This window comes from Tenrec ecaudatus, unplaced genomic scaffold (assembly GCF_050624435.1).
Source record: "Tenrec ecaudatus isolate mTenEca1 unplaced genomic scaffold, mTenEca1.hap1 Scaffold_602, whole genome shotgun sequence".
Taxonomy (NCBI): Eukaryota; Metazoa; Chordata; class Mammalia; order Afrosoricida; family Tenrecidae; genus Tenrec; species Tenrec ecaudatus.
The window spans coordinates 1,508,019-1,527,047 of record NW_027459485.1 but is presented as its reverse complement, the minus strand read 5'-3'; the positions used below and the strand labels follow the sequence as shown (position 1 = coordinate 1,527,047).

Genomic DNA, 19,029 nt, shown 5'->3' with positions numbered 1-19,029 from the left:
CCTTAATTTTGCCTGTTTTTGCACTTTATATAAAAGAAGCATACCATCCATCCTTTCTTACCATATGTTGTTTGTGAGAGTCTTCCATATTGTTGCTTAGAGCTATAGTTATTTCATTTGCACTTTATTTTTCATTCTCTTGCCTGCATTTTTCTACTGCTATGAAAGTTCTGGGTCAATGCAATATGTTTGTATGGAATGGAATTTTTTAGATTTTAAGATATAATAATGTTTACCTTTTTATTGACATAAGAAACAATGTGTCTTGTGCAAAACTCAACTACAACTCTTTTTTTAATGAAGTTTTTATTGTGAATTAAGGTTTACAGAGCAGATCATACTTTAACACTCTGCAATTCATACATATTTTGATGCCATTCATTCATTCCAGTCCCCTTAATATGCCCTCCCTTAGTCCACGACTTCCCTGTTTTCTATGTCCTTTTCTCCTCCTTTCCTAGCCTTCTGTCTTTGGGTGAATGCTCCCCATCTCATTTTAACGGTTGACTTTTCTAACACAGTAGTGAGTTGAAGTCCAGACCCAAGGGAGCACGGTCTTAGGGGCGCTACCAGACGCTGTCTGACCAGTAAGCCTGGTTTCTTTTAGGATTTTGATTGACAGGTTCTTCTTCTCTTTCCAGGACTCTCTAGTGTGATTTTATGCAGAGCTGGTGGTGGTGGCGCCAGGTATCACCCCGTTCTTCTGGGCCCAGGATTGTGGAGACCGGTGTTCTCACTGTCCCTTCGACTAAGTGTTTTCCCTGTGTCTGTTTAACTGCCACCCCGCTGCTCTGCTCTGGACAGGGAGAGATCAGTCCTTGCACCCTAGACGGCTGCTCAGAGACCTTTAAGACCGCTGCTACTTACCAGATTAGAATGTAGAGCACTGTCTTTGTGAACTATGATATGCTAATGGATCATTTTGTCCCCTGCAACTATTGTGATACCACTCCCCCAAAGCCCAGTACCTTATTCCTTCAGAGTATCTGCTTATATTTAAGAAGTTGTCATAATTTTGTCCTCTGTTCGCCCCACCACATTCATGGATATATTTGCAGTAAAAGTAAATATACAAATACTCTCTTTTAAACACACACACACACACACACACACACACACACATATATGTTTGTAAAAGTCTCCTATCTGTTCAGCCTGTGTGTATGTCCAAGTACTCACTTGTAGAGTCCCCAATCCCCCCACTGTTGTAGGACTTTGAATCTAACAGTGTTTGCGTTTGTAGTTTCTCACTTTTGCAAACTACCGGTGTACTCGCCTGCCTGCCTCCATCGTTTCTCCTGTGTGTTGCATTCCCCTCCGCCCAGGCTATCACTTGCCTGTGTTCTAGCCGCACCTTCCCCCCCCCTCCTTTCCATCCTCTGCAACCATCAAGGAATGTTTTTATTTCTTCCTCCCCCCAACTACCATGATCCGAATTCTACCTTGCAGGGCTGGATAGGACAGAGGCTGTACACTGGTACATAGGAGGGTTGGAGATACAGGGAATCCAGGGTGGATGATACCTCCAGGACCAAGGGAGTGAGGAACGATGCTGGGAGAGTGGAGGGTGAGTGGGTTGGAAAGGGGAAACTGATTACAAGGAGCCACATGTGACCTCTTCCCTGGGAGAGGGACAGCAGAGAAGGGGGGAAGGGAGACCCCGAATAGGGCAAGATATGACAAAATAACGAGGTATAAATTACCAAGGGCATATGAGGGAGGGGGGAAAAGGGAGGGAGGGGGGGGAAAAAAGGAGGACCTGATGCAAGGGGCTTAGGTGAAGAGCAAATGCCTTGAGAGTGATTGGGACAGGGAGTGTATGGGTGTGCTTTGTACAATTGATGTATGTATATGTATGGATTGTGGTAAGAGTTGTTGGAGTCCCTAATAAAATGTAAAAGAAGAAAAAAAAAAGAAAATGATTAGGGCAAAATATGTACAGATGTGCTTTATACAATTGATGTATGTCTATGTATGGATTGTGATAAGTGTTGTATGAGCCCCTAATAAAATGTTTAAAAAAAAAAAAAAAAGAAAACTTACTGTTGATTTTTTATAGTGGTGGTCTCATACGATATCTGTCCTTTTTGTTTTTGACTAATTCCACTCGGCGTACTGTCCTCCGTGTCCATCCCTCTGTGAGGGCTTTGCAGGTGCATCGTTATTCTTCGACGTTGCATAGCATTTCATTGTGTGTTTATTGCACCCAAGTTTGTTCATCCATTCTTCCACGGCAGGGCATTTAGATTGTTCCTGTTTTTTGCTATTGTGAATAATGCTTTGATGAACATGGGTCTGTATCTATTTATTTGTGTCATAGTTTTTATTTCTCGAAGACACATACCAAGTAGAGGGATTGATGTGTCATGGTATTTCTCTTCCCAACTTTCTCAGGGTGCACCATACTGCCTGCCACAGTGGCTGCACCATTTCCCAGTTCCTCCGGCAGTGTATGAAAGTGCCAGTCTTTCCACACCCTCACCATCATTTGTTGTTATCTGTTGTTGTTTTTTTTAACCTTCCAGTTAATTTGGGGGGTGAGGTCGTATCTCATTTTGATGTGTATTTCTCTAATGGCTAATGATTAGGAGCATTTCTTCATATATTTTTGCCCCCCTGAATGTCTTCTTTGGTGAAGGATCTGTTCACATCCTTTGACGATTTTTTAAATTAGATTGTCTATCTCTTTCTGTTGAGATACTCAATTTTCTGTAAATTTTAGAGATGAGTCTCTTGTCCAGTATGTCATTGTCCAATATGAAATTCCACAGCCTTTGGCTTCTCTTTTGACTCTTGGTGGAATCTCTTGACACACACAATTGTCTACGTTTTCGGAGCCCCTAGTCATCCATTGTCTTCTGCTCTGAGTGTGTTCTCCATTACTTCTGTGAGGGCAGTTACATACTTGGCTTCACATAGTCTCTTAATTGTTCAGCAGATAGGATGAGCAATCTTCAGTGTATCTGCGCTCCAAGCAGCCAAAAGTAGAATTCCACCTCCACCTAACACAGTGTACACACCTAGAATCAGTCTGTTTCCCATACTAGAGCCAGAGTGACCATTTCAAATTTCATGTCCCATTTATTTGACAGCCCTACTCTAAACCCTTTGCTGCTTTTAAAGTTCCCATGACTTCTTTTTCTCTATTTTTCCCTTAGTGCCTCATGAGATCAAATGAAGTCAGATGAGACATATTTGTGCTTGATACTAGAACATAATGCATAAGATAAGCATGGCAAGGTTATATAGTACCTTGATTACTTAGATTGGGAAAATTAGAATCTAACAAGATGCCAGACAAAGACGTAGTTGGGGGGATAAATATCGACATGTGTTCAGGACAGAAAGTATGGGTTCAAAGCTCATTAGGGATTTTTTTGTTGGTAAAAATACTTGCCTGTCATAAATCACTTGTGTTGTCTTGGCAGAGATTCTTTAAGAATTGTTTGTCAGGAAATAATGTGGCCCAGGGTAGCCTTGGTCATGGAGTAGATAGTGACACCTGCCTTTCTCTGCTGAGGTATTCACTGTGCATCAGGCCGCTCCATAAATCAATATGTGTTTCTTCCTCAGTTTTTCCTTCCAGTGATGACCTTGGAGTATAGCAGGTGACAGTCTCACTAAAGAGGAAAATGTGTGCATATATTTTAAGCTCTGTTCATTCTTGTTTCTTAGATCCCTGCCGGGATTCACTAGCAGGGAATAGCTTTTGGAATGCCCCAAGGTCTCACATTCAGTATTACGCATTGATACCAACCATGGGCACATGGTTCCCAACTTACTTCTGATTGTCAATTGTGCTTGCAGAGCCGAGCTACAGAGGCTTTCTGAAGAAAACACATCGTTGACAAATGAATTGGGAAGGATTCAGCAAGAACTTTAAGTTGCAGAAAGAACAAATGATGTACAGAGGTAAAGGCTTGTCCAGGTTCAACTTAGGACCTTTGAGCTTGTGACCCAGTTTTCACATAGCAGAATGAGTGGTTTCCTCTCAGTAAAGTGAGTGTAGAAGTTACTGAGATAGAAAGTGGGGCGTATTCTCAAATCAACCTCACTTTCCAGAAAGCCAAGAGTGGATGAACCTAATTGGTCTCTGACCATGACATGACACATATGTAAAGGGCCCTGGCCTACCTTCCCATGCAGGCAGCCCCTCTCATACCTGAATGCCTGGTCTCAGACGTAAAAGGTAGAACACGTATGTATGTGGCAGCATTGCCCACCCCACAGTGAGCAGCTGCTACACCCATCCTTCTTACCTCTGCCATCGTGGCATACCACCTTATTCCCTGTATGAAAGTACTCCGCATCACACCTGATGGTGATGACAGGTGGACATAGTTTAGTACAGTGAAATGATCCTAGGGCCTTCCTAGACAAATACAATATCTATGTTCATGACTCAGTAATAATTTCAGGTGGACTTTTCACCACGGTTTATATTTGTATGTAGATATCGGCATTAGGGGTAGGTCTGGGCCCTAGGACACTGAGGCAGGAACAAGGGACAGGGAGTGGAGTGCTAACACTGGTCAGTGAGTTTTCACTGCTGTAGCCATATCCAAGGGCAGTCTGCCTTTTGATTTTTCTTCCAAATAAGAAGTTCAAGATAAAGTCAACTCTGACCTGCTGCGAGCATGGAGCATAGTTGATGGAGTAGCCATGACGGTCAGAATATGGATGGCAGGGGAAGGGACCAGCGGGGATTTGCATCATTACAGTTCTGAAATCCAGGAGGTCTTCCCTTGAAACCATTTTCTCCTAAGTTTACTACCAGACTCCATTCCCAGCAGATCGCAGTGAGGGTAAGATGGTTTGTGTTTGTGTTGCTGGGTGGCTAGTTCCATACTTTGCTAAATCCGTAGTAATTTGCTTGACTAAGGATTGCCACGGAGAATGCTCCTTTTGTACAATCTGGCAAAATCTTGCAAGCGAAAACTAAACCCACTCTCATTGAGTCTGTAGAGGGTTTCTAAGACTGAATCGTTAAGGGGTGTGGGAGGCTATACCATTGACCTTGGCAGTTACCAGCACAAACCAAGGTGACACCTGGCTTTGGTTTCACCCTCCCTGATGAAAATTTTCATTTCCGCCTCAAAAAGAGTCACCTGACGAATCCCATCTGACCCTAGACCAAGGATGGGACCAGCCTTGTTCTCATGTAAAATGCATTGGAAAGGGGATTATTGGAGATGCAGTTAGTTTGAAATTTGGCACCTTGTCTTTTGATCTCTCTTAAGTTCCATTTTTAATTTGTTCCAGTTTTTAATACTTTCTGCTTTCTTTTCTAAATGTTCTTGTCTGTTTTACTTTGTTATTGTTAGTTGTTTCTGTTGTTTTTAAAGTATGTTTTCCTATAGATGAAGTCCAGAATAGGTGCATCTATACAGACCCTAACTGGATTAATGGTTCTTTGGGAGTTTCACACAGTTGGTTAGAAGGAAATGGGAAGCTAATAACGACGAGTACAAGAATGAAGAAAATGTTCCAAAACTGATTGTGGTGATGATTATACAATCTTGATATGATTGAACTATTGAATTGTATATTTGTGAATTATGTATCAATAGAACTTTTTTAAAAATTAAAGAATCGCCTGAGAACTTTGCTAAAATATTGATTGTGATTCAGTATATTTAGGTCAAAAATTCAAATTATCAACAGGGGTTGGAACTGGAATGAATCGGTTTGAAGTCCTAAGGGTAAACTTTCCTAAATTCTTCTGGCTTTAGGAGCTTGGGATCAAGATTGAACCATCACCACTATTATCAATCATAGCAGTAGCAGTAGTGTAGAGGGATCTGGGCCGTAGAATATGAGGGGAGGTAGGGGTGGGCCTTTTTGTCCAAGCCATGGTGGACTGTTACTAGAAGAAGAAAACACATTAATTGGCAATGATATTGTTAATTTTGCTTTTTCAACAGGAAAGAAATTGATATTTTAAAGAAAGAGAAATATCAGGCCTGCCTTGAAATGGAAATGATCAACAGTCAGGTTTAGTATTACCACCTGATGTGAAGCTAATGAACTTTTCTTTCTCTCTTTCTTTCTTTCTTTAAAAACTATTTTCGAATATTATAGAGGACTTTGTTCCTCAACGATTTCAGAATGCAGTAACTACCTCCCTTGTCAAAAATCAGAAAGTTCGTGTGGATACATTACTGCCGTCAGGGACACCCCATTTTGGTGCTGCCAGCCATCCTGATAATTCTTAGAATCACATGTGGCATTTATATCATGTCTTCTTGTCTCTTTCTCTCGGTCTATTCTTTATTTTGGAGACCATGGCACTTTTGAACATTACATGCAATTGTTTTGTTCCGTGTCTTGAAGTTTGGGTTTGTCTAGTCATTGATAATAATTAGATTGAGATGAGGCTTCTTTGGCAGAAGTACAAGAGTAAGAGTTGTGCAGTCATCAGCACCATCAATGTCAGAACTCTTCCTTCTTCCACTCATTGTTAGCTTCCCACTTCCCGCATCCTCCCTGCCATGCCCCTAGCCAACTATCACTCCAGTTACTGTCTCTAGAGATTTACATAGCCTGGATTTCATACACAGAAAATCACACAAAGCACAAACAATGACAAAGCAAAACAGAGAAAAACCTCAGCCAAAAGAAAATATAAAATGTTAGAAACTGCCACCAGTTAGAACCTCCTTGGGAATTCAGCAAGTCTCAGCCAGAATCTTAACAGTGAGACACACTTTCACATAAACTAACAAGTACTAGCAGACCCCTTAAAATCCCCTTTTTTAATTTATCAGAAAACCACTATAACCAGAACACCACATGATTATTTCTGTCACCTAAATCCTACTCATGTATTCCTATCTCCTATTCCTTCTACCCAGTCAGCTCTATCATTTCTCCCTCATCTCAACAGAATACAATTTCCAGCCCCTATCTGAACTTTCTCCACTAACCCAAAGAGCAAGTCCTGTCCCTCCCTCCTCCACCTACTCACACACAATCCAGAACCTTACATACCATCTACAGTTGGATCACTATGCCATGCAAACAACAGTCAGCAGTAGTAACCACAAAAAATCAAGATAAACAAAAGTCAACAACTGAAGATTACGCAACTTCATTGGAATACACAGAAAGTGAAGACCTTAAATTACCAGAAAGAGAATACAGGTGAATGATGTTTGTGACCATACAAGAGATTTGGGGATCAATTCTGAAAAAAGGAAGAAAGTGTGATACTAAAAACCTCACACCCCAAAGAAACCGAGAAACAAAACAATGAGATAACAGAAGTATAAAACATTGTATGAGAACTGAGCAATACCGGTGTTCATCGCAGCACAGTTTACAATTGCAAGGAGTTGGAAACAACCCAAATTTCCATCAACAGATGAATGGATTAAAAACCTATGGTACAGATGTGCTTTACATAATTGATGTATGTATGGATTGTGCTAAGAGTTGTATGAGCCTCTAATAAAATGATTTAAATAAAAACTATGGTACATACATACACTGGAGTACTACACATCACTAAAAAGCAGTGATGAATGCATGAAGCACCTTGCCACATGGGAAAAACTGGAGAAAATGATGCTAAACAAAGTAAGCCAAGCACAAAACACAAATACAACATGAGTCCGCTGAGGTAAACTTAAAAAAAATGCAAAAGGGACATAAGGAAAAAGCTACTGTACACAAACATTCCTGGGGTGAGGTCCAGGTAGTATGGCAGGGGCCAGACCAAATCCAGGGATACATATGTTAGACAATTAAAAAGGTTGGGGGGGGGGAAGAAAATGAAATAAATGGGTAGCTGGGGAACAGGGAACTAACCCATCCAAAGGGAGGGTCTTGTTCATATCGTCGCCGGGAAAGAAGGACCAGACTTCTACCCCATGCTCCAAGATGTGAATGCAACATACTGGCATGAAGCAAGGAACCAGTAGAGAGGTCTGAGGGGTTGGCCCCAATCCCAACTACATGGACAGCAGCCCTTGCCCCCAGAAGAAAGTACTTCAGAGGATAGCATTGAAGCTACAGCTCCGAGAGAGGGACATGTCTGATCAGAGCAAATCGAAGCAAATGAAGGGGGAGGAAGAGAGACTGGAGCACATCCTGGCCCACCAAGCCTTAAGGACAATATCCCCACTAAGAACAACCAATGCACAGAGAGGACCATATGGCTGGTCCCACTATGAGACAGGACATCCCCCACTGACCCATAGCCCTATAGGGGACAACACTGGAGACACAGTGTGGGAATTAGACCGATCTGACCCCACCACACTGAGGCAAAACATGAAGGGCATGCAACAGAACAGCAAGGGGAGCAGAGCAAGGAAGTCCCGAGGCATTATCAAAAATAGACTTTGGGTTCAGAGCATGGCACCCCATCAGGCTCAATCAGCAAACACTCGCAAATGTCAACAAACAGACCTTGAACTATTGACAGGCTTTTCTTTTTTTTTTGTCATTTGTTTTTTGGTGGTGTTGTTTTGTTTTCTTTTGTTGCTTTGTTTTGTTCTGTCTTGTTTTTGTGTATATTATTATCTCTGCAGGTCTATCTAGATAAAATAGGTGGGATAAACAATCTGGAGGAGAAAACAATGGGACTGACAGTTCCAGGGGGACATGAGAGAGGGGAAGGTTCGGGAAAAGAAGTGGTTAACAAACCAAGGGACAAGAGAACAACAAGTGATCCAAAATCAGTGGTGAGGAGCGTGTAAGAGGCCTGGTAGGGCTTGATCATGGGTAATGTAACCGAGAGGAATTACTGAAACCCTAATGAAGGCTGAACATGAACAAGAGCAAAGTAAAAGGAAATAGAGGAAAGAACTGCAAGGCACATAGCATTTATAGAGCTCTAAATATAGGCATGTACATATGTAAATATATTTATATATGATGATGGAGAAATAGAACTATGCATATATTTATAGGTTTAGTATTAAAGTAGCAGATGGACATTTGGCCCCTACTCAAGTACTCTCTCAATGTAAGAACACTTGTTCTATTAAACTGGCATTCCATGATGCTCACCTTCCAGACACAATCACTGAAGGCAAATGTGGTGAAGAAAGTCAATGGTGTCGGCTATCAAAAGATATAGCATCTAGAGTCTTAAAGGTTTGAAGGTAAACAAGTGGCCTTCTAGGCCAACCAAAGCCCACATGGAAGAAGCACACCAGCCTGTGTGATCATGAAGTGTCAAAGGGATCAGGTATCAGGCATCAAAGAACAAAAAATAATATCATTGTGAATGAGGGGAGTGCAGATTGGGGACCCAAAGCCCATCTGTAGGCAATTGGACACCCCCTTACAGAAGGGTCACGGGGAGCAGATGGGCCAGTCAGGGTGCAGTGTAGCAATGATGAACATACAACTTTCCTCTATTTCTTAAATGTTTCTTCCCCACCACTATCATGATCCCAATTCTATCTTACAAATCTGGCTAGACCGGAGGATGTACACTGGTACAGATAGGAACTGAAAACACAGGGAATCCAGGATAGATGAACCCTTCAGGACCAGTGGTGGGAGTGGCAATACTGGGAGGGTGGAGGGAAGGTGGGGGTAGAAAGAGAGAACCAATTACAATGATCTACATATAACCCCCTCCCTGGGGGATGTACAACTGAAAAGTGGGTGAAGAGAGACGTTGAACAGTGTAAGACATGACTAATAATAATTTATAAATTATTAAGTGTTCATGAGAAAGGGGGGCAGGGAGGGAGGGTAAAAAATGAGCTCATACCAAGGACTCAAGTAGAAAGCAATGTTTTGAGAATGATGAGGGCAACAAATGTACAAATGTGCTGACACAATGGATGTATGAATGGATTGTGATAAAAGTAGTATGAGCCCCCAATAAAATAATTACCCCCAAAAAAGAACTGAACAATAGAATGGAAGAAAATGAAAATTGAATCTATGAACTTGAAGACAACCATGCAGACTTCAGCAAATGAGAGAAACAAACAAAAAAGTAAAATAATATGAAGTAAACCTGAGGATGATGTGAGAAACCATGAACAGAAGTAATGAATGTCTTGTTTGGAATACTGGAACAGGAAGAAACAAACAAATCTACATATAAATTAGTAAGAGAATTTGTGGAGGAAATTTTCCCCAGTACTATAAAGGAGGAGATAATAACCATTCAGGAGACAGAGAGAACTCCAAGGAGGTTAGACCCGGGGGGTGGGGGTAGGGGACATGTATAGGAGGGCATCAGGACATATGATAGTCAAAATATTCAACTTCAAGGAAAAGGAGAGAATCTTGAGAGCAGCTAGAGAGGGAAAAAGTCACCTTCAGAGGTAATCAGATTGGAATAAGCTCAGAGCTCTCAGCAGAAAATATGCAGGAAATAAGAAAATGGAGCAACATGGATCAAACTTTCAAAGTAAAAACCTGCCAACCAAAATCCTGTATCCAGCAAAGCGATATATCACATATAAAGAAGAAATAAAGGTATTCCCAAACAAGGAAATAGTTAGAGAATTCATAAAAACAAAACCAGCATTGCCGAAAACACTAACCATATCTCTATTGTCAGAAAATCAACAGCACAAAAACATTATGAGATCGCCACAGTCCGTGCTACTATCCAGAAGTCAACACACTAAAACAACACCCAAAACAGTAGATCTAGATGGGAAACAAGGACATGAATAGATTCCTCCCTCCCAAACACAGATAATACAATATGATAGTAACTCACCTGCATTTGGAATGAATACCAATGAAAATCAATGGGCTAAATACCCCAGTCAAAAGACAGAGTAGCAGACTGGATTAGGAAACAAGATCCATCAATCTGCTGCCTTCAAGAAACACACCTCAAACTCACAGACAAAAACAGACTGAGAGTCAAAAGATGGAGAAAAAATTACTAAACCAATGACAATGAAAGGAAGACCTCACACAAATAGAAAACTACAAGCCAATATCTCTCATGAACATAGATTCTCAACAAAATCCTGGCCAGTAGAATTCAACAACATATCAAAATAATAATAATACTTCATGCCCAAATGGGATTCATACCACCATATAAACAAAATATAGAACAACCAGATGATCATATTGATGGATGTAGTAAAAGCATTTGACAATATCCAACACCCATTCCTAATAAAAACAATAATTAAATATAAGGAAATTCTTCAATATACTAAAGTCCATGTCTTAATATCCAACAGCCAGTATCATACTGGATGGAGAAAAGCTGAAATCATTGCAATTGAAAATGGGAACCAGACAAAGATGCCCATTATCCCCACTTTTATTCAGCATTGTGCTAGATCCTAGCCAGAATCAAAAGGCAACACGAGATTAAGGGAGTGCAATTGGGCAAAGAGAAATTAAGCTCTAGTTATTTGCAGATGGTATGATTTTATATATAGAGAAAAACCCAAGGTCTCCACAAAACCCTGTTGGAAATAATTGGAGCTTGTTTCAAATAAGCACCCATCTAAGTGAGATGTCAGTAAACTCACCTGGAAGAAGCACACGATCATCGATGATCCAAGGATTATCAATTATATAAACCAGATCTGAAGAAGGGAGTGCTGTCAGAGCTGAAATTTGTGAAATTCTGGTGTTCACAAAGCTATGGCTGACAGTGGGAGCCCAAAATACATGTTCAGGTTCTCCACAGGGAATAAGCCTCCAGTGACCCCCCTCTGACTATCACTGAAGGATAGGAATAACCTGGTTATCAGGCAGCTGGTATTGGAAAGACGATTATAGTAAATTAAAATGATAAATAGGGCTTGAATGGTTAAAATCTTGTTATTTGAGCTCCCTTTAGATACACTTTGACTTTTATCTAGTTTTTAATATTTTCTGGGTTTTGCTGTTGTTTTCTAGATTAGGTCTTATCTCTGCTGTATTTTGTTATTTTGGTACCTTTCTTGATTCTCTGTTATGTATCTTTCTGTGTTTGGGGGTTTATCAAACCCAGATTGGGTGAATCTGTAGAGGTAATAACTGGAGTAAGAGTTCTTGGGGTGTATTGATGGGGAGGAAAGAGGTAATGGGGAGCTGATATCACGTAGTATGAAAAGGAAGAAATTGATTATATGCAGTAATTGCACAACGCTGCTTGATCTGATAGAGCTATTGGTATGATGTCTGGATTATGCCCTAATAAAATGATCTGGGAAAAACATAAATTTTAAAAAATCAATTTTCATTTACATCAGGGCTATCACATTTTTAACAAAACTCAAGTGAATATTCCCAAATTAATTAAGTTTTCCCACAAGTTTACAGGAATGCTGCTGCTCCACATAACACAATACTTTTTAGCGTTTTAATGAAGGTCGGGAAGACCTCAAAGATGAATTCAAGGCAAGTCACCTCAGAAGGCTTTGGAGACTCTCTTTCTGGGTTTCAAAGGAATCCTTTTTATATTTTCTCAAGGATGATCACAGAGACTTCTCAGGAAGACATCTGAAGAGAATGGAAAGCTGCGCTGGGGAGGAGGAAGAAGGACAGGAAAATGTACCACGGCGTGTGTTCTGTTACGGCGCCATACCTGCTCCTCCTGGAGGGTAGCAAGGACTGTCTGACGAGCTCCTCATTGGGAACGACCCATCCACCTGACGCAGCCTTATCTGCCTTCCACACTGCTCTGTGTTCCCAAGCTCAGAGGACATTTAAAACGAACATGATTTGCATCCCTTGAACATGACAAAACTCCCATTTGACATGACATAAATTGAAGAGTGAGAATTCTTTGGGAAATGAATAGAAAGATGAAAACACTTCAGAAACATATAGGCATAGATAAAGATATGACATGAAACAGTAGCTTCATATTTTGATAGTTTTGTTTAATTAAGGTTTCTTTTTTTAATCATTTTATTGGGGGCTCATACAACTTATCACATTCCATACATACATTCATTGTGTCAAGCACATTCATACATATGTTTCCATAATCATTTTTAACAAGTTTCTATTATACAATGCTTTTATACTTACCCTTGTGTGTGCGTATTAAACCTACAAGATAAAAATGATATGATTCTGCTCATTGCTGAACCATAGGTATTCACACCAACGTGGGAATACCTTGGAACTGTGGTTGATCTCTCCCCTGAAAACTAATTGTTGTGAGAAAAAAAGAAAGGCAATCCAACAAAAATGTAATTTGATTCTTTTAAATTGTAATTTATTGAAAGATGCTCCTGACCAGTGGTTGACAGTAACTGAAATATCTATGGTGAAAAACTGAGAAATTTTCTAGCAACTGTTGGAACACATGGCCATTTGTGTATACACCAAGAGGACATCTGTCAGACACTCTAATTTCCTGGCCCAGTGGTACTGAGAATATCAACAACTTACTGCCAGATAGATTTGGATATCAGGGACAGGTCAGAGGTCCTTTTGAAGAGATTCATATGCTTTAAGTTTCTTCCTCCCCCCCCCCTTAACACGATGTTTTAAATAACTTAGATAAAAGTGGGAGGCCTTCAGAACAGTGGTTTGAATGTTCTTAATGGTCTAGATGTATTCTCACTTCTTCTCAGGAATAAAGCAGAGTTCTCAACTTCAGCATCATTGCTGTGTGAGACTGGATAAGTCTGTATAGGGGCTGTCCTATACACTGTAGGATATTTAGTAGCATTTCTACATGTCAGTAGCCACCCCTACCTACCCCAATTATGACCATGAAAAATGCCTCCAGATGTTGCCACGTCCCACAGTGAGACAAAATTACCCCTCATTAACCACTGAAAGGATCTGCTGGGGCTTCGTTTTTGTTTTCAATCATTGTTTTACCCTTTTTTGCTCTAGAGTCAGAAATACAAGGATCAGTTATCTCAGCTCAACCATAGGATCCTTCACCTGGGTGAGGAGGCCTTTGTCCACAAGGCTCAAAATGAGAAAAATCAAGTACCCGTTCAGTTGCTGACACTGAAGATGGATCGGGCTGGTCACCAGGTGAAAGAGCAGGTGAGTGGGCAGTGCAGAGTGGGAATATGAGAGCAACAACTTAAAGATATGGAGACATACACTGCCCCACACATAGCCAGGAAGCCTGGGGGAAAATAACATGGAATATCATAGTTTTTTATAAATCTGCTTTATTTAGAAGAGTAGCATAAAGGAATTAAATCTTAAAAAGAGAGTAAATTCCTACAACCTTTCTGAAAAGACAAGTTGAAAATATAGATAGCAAGAGCCTCAAGAATCTCATTATAAGAAGTGAAACTTCACTGTTTGCAAATAATATGATTTTATATATTGAGAATCCTAAAGGGTCCACAAGAGACTAGCTGGAAGTCATAGAGGAGTTTAGTAGAGTAGCAGTATACAAGAGTAACAATTGACTTCTTCTATACCAGGGATGGGGGTACAGAAAAAGATACCAAGGAATCAGTATCCTTTGCAAAAGCTGAAATACCTGGGAATAAACTTAACCCAAAACCAAGACTTGTACGAAGAAAACTATAGAACATTACTATAAGAAGCCAACCGGGATCTACACAAATGGAAGCATATTCCGTGTTTGTGGATCAGAAGACTCAGTATTGTGAGAATGTTGATACTATCTAAAACAATCTACAAATAAAATGCATTGCCGATCCAAATTCTAACATCATTCTTCAAAGAAATGGAAACACTGATTATTAACTCCATATAAAAAGGGAAGAAACCCAGGATAAGCAAAGAACTCCCCAAGAAAAAGAACAAAGCAGGTGATCTCACATTACTTGACCCCAAAACCTACTTATACAGCCACAGTTGTCAAAACAGTCTGATACTGGTATACTGATACATGCTCCCTGTCACTAGCCACCCAGGAAATGCGAGTCAAAATGACCATAAGATCCCACCTAATGCCCATAACTAGCCCAATTAAAAAAAACCAGAATGTGAAAGGGAGGATAGGGCGGAGGTAGGGGGAGAAATGAGGAGCTGATGCCAAGGGCTCAAGTAGAAAGAAAATATTTTGAAAATGATGATGGCAACAAATGAACAAATGTGCTTGACACAATGGAAGGATTACAATAAGTTGTACAAGTCCCCAATAAAATGATTTTTCAAAAGAAACAGAACAACAAATGTTGTAGAGTGTGTGGTGAGATAGGAACTCTTATCCCCTGCTGGTGGACTGGTAAATATGTACAGGCACTCTGGAAGGCAGTATGGCGATACCTAAAACAGATGGCAACTGAACTACCATATGATCCAGCAATACCATTGCTGGTTTGTACCCCAAAGAAATAAGAAGCAGATCACGGACAGATGTTTCCCTCCCCTATGGTCATCACAGCAGAGTTCATAGCAAAAAGCTGGTGGGTGGGCAGGAAGAAGCTGGAAAAAGCCTACATTACCATCAGTACAAGAGTGGATAAAAACTCTGGTACATACATACAATGGAATACATCCCTAAAAACAGCAATGAAACACCTCAAGTTGTAGAGGCATCTGGAAGATATTATGCTGAGTGAAGCTAGTCAAGCACAGAAGGATAAACACTGTGTGAGTCCACGATAATAGGAACATGCAGCAGAACGGGCACAAGTTCAAGTGTGCAGGCCATCCAGTCGTCTGGCTGGGGACCAGGCAGGCCGCTAAAGAGCCACACATCATCTGCTCAAAGTAAGTATCATGTAGGTCACTTGGCCGAAGGTCACCTCATGAGAGCTGGAATCAGATGGATGGGGTGGGGTTGATGCTGGTCCCTGAGAGGTAGCCATGTGGATTTGGGGTGAGGTCTCCCAGAGAGGGAATCAGCCCTGTCAGAGGAATGGGGCTTACTGATGCGAGGGGCAGCACAGGAAAGAAGAAAGGCAATGGTCAAATTTGGGGGAACATAGGTGCATGCCTGTTGAGGGGAGAAGAGGGAGGGCTGACATTGTGGGGGGAGGGGTGTCCAGTGAGGTTGCTCTTGGGAGGACCTGATGCAGAGGGGTTAAGTGGAGAGCAAATGCTTTGAGAGTGATTAGGGCAAAGAATGTATGGATGTGCTTTATACAATTGATGTATGTATATGTATGGATTGTGATAAGAGTTGTATGAGCCCCTAATAAATTGTTTAAAAATAATAATAATTTTTTTTAAGTTGTATGAGCCCCTAATAAAATGATTTTTTAAAATACTGTAAAAAAAGAAACCAAACTTGACCAACAGTTACCATGGGTGAAGGGGAAAGATCTGTTGCTTTGGGAGCATTGAGTTTCTGTCACTGTGGTCGATAGTTTGAAAAAGGATAACAATGATAGTTGTACAACATGAAGAATATTATTGAGCCTCTTCTCGCTCTGAATTATACAACTAGAAGTTGTGCAATTGGAAAATATTTCTGTATATTTGTGCCACAGTTAGAAAAAAATAAGTACATGAATTACAATGAGTACAAGGAAGAAGAAAAATGTTTTGAATTAAATATTGTAACAATTGGACAACTTTTCTTGATCTGATTGAATTGTATGACGTGGGTGAAATGCTAATACAACTGTTTTAAAAGATGTGATGCAAAACAATAATATGGATTATTCGGGAGAACATGATGCTGAGTGAAATTAGTCAATCACAAGAGACAGATATTGTATGAGACCACTACTGCAAACGGTTTTCATATTGAAAAATAAATAACGAGATAGAAAGAAACTCCATGTGGTTACAGATCAGATCAGGTTTTCTGGGATGTTAGAATTACAGAGTCAGATCATGACCAAGAAAGCCCCATGGAGCACTTCGACTCTGACAAATACATGTGTTGCCGTGAGTTAGAACTAACTCCACAGCATCAGTTTTCGTTATTAACTGCTGTCTCTTGTTCCCATTCAGGATGACGCTTAGGGTTGCCCGTAGGCATGCCCTGTACCCAAGATTAAAGTTTCATGCAGAATAATTTCACTGCCCTTAAAATTCTCTGCTCCACCTGTTTGTTCCTCTATTGTTCCTTGAACTCCTGCTAGTCGCTGACCTTGTTTCTGTCTCTTTAATTTTGCTTTATAATTGGAATCATGCATTATGTAGCTTTTTCAGACTGGTTTCTTGTACTTAATAAGTACTTAAGTTTCCTCCATATTTTTTTCATGGCTTGATGGCTCATTTATTTTTTTTGCTAGATAATATTTCCATGATACAGATATGCTCGTTTGTTTAGCCATTGACCTGTTGAAGGACCTCTTGATTACTTCCAGTTTGGGGCAATAATGAATAAAATTACGATAAATATTTGTATGCAGGCTTTTATGTGGATACAGATTTTCAACTCATTTGAGTAAATACCTAGGAACACAACTGCTAAAACATATGACAGGCCTTTGGAATAGTGGTTACATTACCAGATAAGTATTGGACTGCTGACAGCGAGATTGACAGTTCAAATCCACCAGATGATCCGAGGGAAAAAGATAAGCCTATCTATTCCCATAAAGAAATCCTGTCAGAAACTCTATAGAGGGACGCTGTGAGTCAAATTGGCTTGATGGCATTGTTTTTGTTTTTTTGTAAGCCTATGTAAGAAACTGCCACTGTCGGATTCCTATGCAAAACACTACGCCCTGCGCCACACCTATACTCCTGACAGAGCTTGTTAGCATCCCATGTTCAGACAGAGGCTCGTAGCTAGTAACTTGTAGATGTGTACATTTCGCCCAAATACCATTTTAAATGTCTTGAAGTTAGTTCTTTTAAAACATAATTTTTTGATTGGTAACCTCCTTTTGTCAGGAAATACATGAAAAACAACTTAATACCACAGAAAAGCAAGTGGATAAAGTGGAAATGATCTTAAAGAATATGGAAATGCTTCTACAAGAAAAAGTAGATGAGCAGAAGGACCAGGTGAGTGATAAGTTCTTGTCATTTCCTCACAAACATCTTATATCTGCACACTTCTACCTCCTGGGTACTCACACAGCTGGTGTAGTAAGAGACTGTCTGGTCACAGACTCCGAGAGGCCATGTTCATTAGTTACCCCTCAGACTGAGCCTCTGTCAACACCTTATACTTGAACATAAAGTAATTTTCCACAGGATTCATAATTAATAGCAGTCAATAAAAGATTCTATTATATATATAAAACTAGCTTGTTTATTGTACTTATTTTCTTTTGGGTATCATTTTAAGGTTTCTTTTTTGAGATGGCCACATAACCTCAGGAAGGTTATGGATTTATTCATGCATCCTTCATTCAGCACATTGCCTACTGAGCACCTACTGTGTAGGAAAGCATTTTTCTAGGTAGACCTGAGATAAATAAGCCCTCATGGAACTTAAATTCTAGAGCTGATGAGAGCTAATAATAAGATTGTAGTTGGCCAAGGGCTTTGAAGAAAACACATTTTCCTGGACTGTAGAGTCAGGGTGTTAGGGGAGACTATACTGCACAGATAAGGTATCTGAGCAGCCCCTTAATCATGACCTAACATATATGAGTGGGTAAAAAAGAAAAACAGGAAAACTCCACTCTGTGGAGCTTTCATAGGATGCATTGTTCCTACTAGCTGAGCATCGAGCAACTTGTTCTGAGTTAGTGCACCCAGCGGCGTCGCCTGGGAAGGTTCTCTGGTCACAGTGAATTTTTTCATAAAAGCAGTTTTGCTCACACCTTGTTTTTTGTGATGGCTCATTTAAGAGAACTGCGTGTGGCTGTGAAAGTTTGCTTTCTGCTCCAGAAAAATGTCACAGAAACTGTTGTGATGTTGAATACAACTTACAAGGATAGCACTCTGAAAAAAACTCAAGTGTACCAGTAGTTTTCTTATTTCCAAAAAGGTAAAATGTCGATCGATAACAAACCTTATTCTGGATGTCCATCAACTTTCCAAACAGACAAAAATGTCCAAAAAATTCATCCACTTTTGCTTGAAGACCAATGATGGACCATTAAAAAGATGGGGAAGTTATCTGGACTATCTTGGAGCTTAGTTCAGTGAAGTTTAACAGAAGATTTGTGACAGGCCACCAAGAAGGAGTGTCAACTGGAAACAAGTCATTCTTGGAAAGAACAACTCTGAAGTGATCCAGACTTTTCTCAAGGTCATTACTGGTGACAAGCAAACTTCAGTCAAGCC

The 19,029-nt window shown here is 40.3% G+C and overlaps 1 pseudogene; it reads left to right on the top strand.

Moving 5' to 3' along the window:
• Positions 1 to 13,977, top strand: part of LOC142436761 (ninein-like protein) — a 71,468-nt pseudogene extending 57,491 nt beyond the window's left edge.
• The last annotated feature ends 5,052 nt before the right edge of the window (positions 13,978 to 19,029 follow it).